The sequence below is a fragment of the Hydra vulgaris genome, chromosome 13, assembly GCF_038396675.1.
Source record: "Hydra vulgaris chromosome 13, alternate assembly HydraT2T_AEP".
Lineage (NCBI taxonomy): Eukaryota > Metazoa > Cnidaria > Hydrozoa > Anthoathecata > Hydridae > Hydra > Hydra vulgaris.
In genome coordinates, this window is record NC_088932.1 from 53,272,501 (window position 1) to 53,277,687 (window position 5,187).

Consider the following 5,187-nt stretch of genomic DNA (forward strand, 5'->3'; position numbering starts at 1 on the left):
ATATATATATATATATTCGTATTATATTATATATATAATACATAATAATTTATTTATGAATTACTAAGTGCGAGGTAGTTGCAAAATTGGCACAAGAGTGAACTGACATAAGTGCAAATTGCATAAGTGCGCCGAATAAATTTGCAAAAGTGTGCACAAGTGCGAATTGGCATAAGTGCGCCAAAAGAATTTAAAAACATTGGCATAAGTGCAAGCTGTTATAAATGCAAAATAGATGCAAAAACTGGCATAAGTGCGAATTGGCATAGGTGCGTCGAATAAAAATGCAAATTTTAACGGGACGACTGATTTAGCGCGAATTTTATAAGTGCAAACTGGCATAAGTGCAAACTGGCATAAGTGGGAACTCGCATAAATGCAAAATAGCATAAGCGCGCCGAATAAATTTACAAACATCGGCACAGGTGCGAATTGGCATAAGTGCAAACTGGTATAAGTGCGAAGCAGTTACAAAAACTGGCGTAAGTGCGAATCGGCATAATTGAGAACTGGCATAAGTGCGCCGAATAAATTTTCAAAAATTGGTGCAAACTGGCATAAGTGCGAAGTGACATAAGTGCGAAATGCTATTTGCACTTATGCCAATGTTTGTAAATTCTTTTGGCGCACTTATGCCAACTTGCACTTATGCCAGTTCGCACCTAAGCATTCGCACTTATGAAAGTTTGCACTTATGAAATTCGCGCTTATTCAGTTTATATTTATAAAATTATTAAATATTCAATTATGTGTGTACATATATATATATATATATATATATATATATATATATATATATATATATATATATATATATATATATATATATATATATATATATATATATATATGTGTGTGTGTGTGTCTGTGTGTGTGTATGTGGGTAATACTATAGAGGACATATATCAGCTATTGCTTCTTCATATGAATACAAAGTTGTATATGTAAACTGCTTTTTCAAATTTTTTAGATTTTACAAACTTTGATGATTTCCGGGATATATTGGAACAATAGATGGAGCATATCCTACAACAAGTCCTAAGGGAGAAAATGTAGAATTGTATCATAATAGGTAAGGATTTTTTTTTTTGAACAGCCTAGTGATTAAAGTTCTTCAAAAGAAATTTTTTCTGCTTGTATTCAATAAACTAGATGTGTTCAAGGATCAGGATACTTTACCAACTCAGCCATTAACTAGGTTTTAGAAGCTCATCAGCACGTCCATATTATAGGGGATAACATCTCATGTTATCAGCACAGGAGTGACAATGGAATATCGTTTTGGAATTTGTTTGCAATATCCCTTTAAAAAAAAAACCAACAAATTTTATAGTCATTATTATATCTTGATTCACTTTACAACATTATCTTTCAGTAAAATGATCTTTAGGTATACGATTAAATGTAAAATTATAATGAGGAAAATGGTTCCAAAGCAATCTAAGAGAGGTTTTGTAGGAGAAATTAAAATAGTGACTCGATTCTTTTTATAATCATTAAACTTATCAAAGAATAAAAACAATAATAATAAAAAATTATCAAGAAAGAAAATCTTTGTTATTCATAAAGTAAATGAAGAACTCAATCTGAAAAAAAAATTATCTTGTGAAATAAAAATAATATTTAAAAACACAGAAATGCTCTAACAAAATATTTCTTAAAACTGTGTTTATTAAAATCAATGTATTAATATGTAACATTGTCAATGTTTTTTGTAAATTTTTTTTTTAATTTCATAATACTTTTGCTTTTTTTTTGGCTTTTCTGGTACCTCAAGTTTTCTGATAATATCAGAAGACCTTACTTCAAATATGAACTTCAGTGACTCATTCGGTCATTTAATATATAATAATACTGATATTGTAAAATGCTATATGTAAAGAGCAAGAAAGAAAGTTAAGTTTGTTTTGTATAAATAGTTGTATCCTAAAAATGTACTTTTAACCTTGAAGCTTTAATAATTTAAATTCTAAAATTGCATTCCACAAACTTTTAAAATAAAATTAAATGATTTTGCGGCAGTTTTTGCAAAATGTTGTCTTTTGTTAGGATATTAGAGTTTGATTAGGTCAGTTTCGCCAGTTTTTTTTTCCTCTCTTTTACTTAAATTTAAAAAATAAGTTGGTTTATTTAGCCGAAACTAATCGTATATATTATAAACTTAATAAATGCAAAAAACTTTTGTTCTAATTCATATATTGAACCAAATGGCCAGACTCTTACTATCACTTCAATAATACAAGTTACCTCAAACTGAGGGGCAATTTTTTGCAAACCATCTTTATTTGACATAAGTTTAAACATAATTTTTTGGAGTTTGCTTCGTGTGCAGAGGTTAGCTATCTCAAAGACAATAAAATGCTGGATACGCCTCTGATCTACATTGTTTTTGATCTTATTGTTCTATTGCTGATTTGTTAACCGTTGTAACAAAAATAGGTTATGTTGTACATTAGATAAAATCTAACTCGTGTTAACCATTTTCTTCTACTGATTTTATCCTCTATCTCTATAAATATTATATTCGCTATGGTATTGAAAACTATTGTCATAATTTTTAAATAACTTTCTGCTAACTTCCAACGTAATTAGAATTTGCTTACAGCCTTGTTGGACTTTAATTTTTTTTATTAATAAAAATTTCAACAAGAAAACATCTTGTGTTAGACATATATGCTTTGCTGATAACCGCATAGCATATATGCTATTTGAATGTTAAGCAGTTGTTATGTCGTAGTTAGAGTCTTGGACTAAGTATAAGGTAACACGAGCATGTTCATTTAAATCCAGTGTTTTTTATTAAGTTACCAAGTTTTAATAAAAGTATAAAGTTAAATTTATTATTTTTGTGACACATTTTTTTTTGTAAGCTAGTACTTTAGAGTATAAAACTCAGAAATGTTATTTTTAAATATATAGTTAATTTGCTTTATTTAAAAGGTTTTCCCTTTTTAAATACTCTGCCGCTATAGGTCGCAAAGTTTTTTTTTCCGAATCCTCCTTCAAATCAACGCCTTTTAAATTTTTCACGCTTGACTTTCTCAAGAGCAATCTTGAAATTTTCAAATTTCGTTTACGCATTTTCTCAACCTTTTATTTGAAGTCAAACTTGACAAAGCCAGAATTCAAAGTTTAAGTCGAACTTTACTCAAGTTCGCTTCTTATATTCCACCCATAACGTATTGAACATTAATCATTAAATCAAATCAAAGGTTTGACAGACTTTTATTTTCAATCATTAGATAGTGGTTTGCGCAACGACTACCGAAGCTATTAAAATTTTTTACAAGTTATGTTATAAATTATTTTTTTATTCATAACTTTAAAACGTAGACAGTATGTATAGTCTTCCTACCGTTTACTAAAAATACTGAACGAAGGTATAAGTATAGAAATGGTCGGTGTAGAATAGACTTACCAAGACCCATTTTTTATGGGTCCGAATGCTAGTATATGTATATATAGTTTTAAGGTACATCTTTGTTTGCTTATTTTTTAAAGATTTAAACAAACATACATACTAATAAAAAAAGTTTGCTTTATTTAATGTCAAATAAATGAACAAATTATTTTCAGAGAAATTATAATAATACTTTATCGGTACTTTTTCTGTTCCATTTTATAAAGTATTGAAAAAGTTTAGTTTTTTTAAGATGGTTTCGAAAATACTTATTAAAATAACAGTTCATCAATGCATTTGATACAACTGATAGTTTAGAAAACAATGCGCAGAGGGTAAATATAACATTTGGAGATTTTATTTTGAAAACTGAAAGTATACTGGCACCAGCATATGGGGTCCAAATTATAAAGTATAATATTGCAGACCATAATGCTAACTTCAAGTAAACCATTTCTTGCATACCTCTACTTTCACCTAGTTGAGCTCTTTTAACAGTGCAGCGATCGGCAACTTCTTTCTTTATCGAAATGTAGGCAAAAACCAATATAGCAAAATGAAAATAAAACCAATAGAAATGACAACGAACTCGAATGTATCAATTTCCAATCAAACGAACATCGCATTTTATCCAAGTCTAATTCATACTCTGACCATCCAAATAACGGAATAAAAGGCCATAAAAATCCATAAAAATAACAAAAGAACAATAATATTTTCATCTTTATCGTTTTACAATATATAATGTAAAAAAAGGGCCACCTTATTGCAATTACTTTCATGATTGATATTATAACAGCCTGTAAAATATTAGACACTGTAATAAAAACAATTAGGAAAGAAGCTCCAATGCAAACAAAACTCTTTTTCAAAGAGTATACTTCATGTAACACCCAAACTTCCGCTATATAACCAATTAAGGTATGAATTACGTCGGAAATTGAAATGCTTAGAATAAACACGTGCGGCAACTTGGTCACCTTGATCTTGTAAATAACTATATAGATTAAATGTGTATTTAGTAAAGTTGATAAAATGATAATTGCAAGGACACACGCAGAATACGCTGATACCAAAACATCCATATGTCGAACAGTTTATTTTTATCTGTCTATCAATATTATATTAATATATGCGTACATTTAAAACAACAACAACGAGATGCTTACAAACAGATGCATTTGAATGCATTAAACAAAGTTCAAGACTTGTGCAAGATTTTTCGGAAATAATTTTATTAATATATTCACTGTAAATGTAATTTATTATTATTATTTTTATTTTTTATAAAATAAACTTCTTTCATTTTTTATTCATATATTCTAAGTGAATATATGAATAAAATTGGCATTATTTAGCTTATATTATGGTATAATGAGCACCTTGAGCGAAAATTGAAATAATTTTACAGAATTTTTAGGGATTGCTTCTCACGATCCATTTAGATGTTTTAGCGAAAGTGCTCTTATTATCCAGACACTTGATATTAGCACTTTGATTTAGCTCAAAAAAATAACATTATTTAAATGAAGAAATACTAACCTGACAACTTTACCTTGTGGGATATAATAATTCTTTATTATCAAATCTTATCATTAAAAGATTAAATTTTAGCCTACTTTTTATTGAAACATAGTTTTCTTTTACGCGAAGAATAATAATAAAAAAGCTAATCAAATTGTTGTTTTTTAATTTTATTAAATCAAATCTTTGAACGCTAAAAAAACTCTTTGAATTTAAACGACAAAAAGATATTTAATATTCTTAAAATATCAAAGATTTTTTTA

At 28.0% G+C, this 5,187-nt stretch overlaps 1 pseudogene; it reads right to left on the reverse strand.

Moving 5' to 3' along the window:
- Positions 1–3,581: 3,581 nt before the first annotated feature.
- On the reverse strand, positions 3,582–4,510 carry LOC136090280 (rhodopsin, G0-coupled-like; annotated as a pseudogene).
- Between the last annotated feature and the right edge of the window lie 677 nt (positions 4,511–5,187).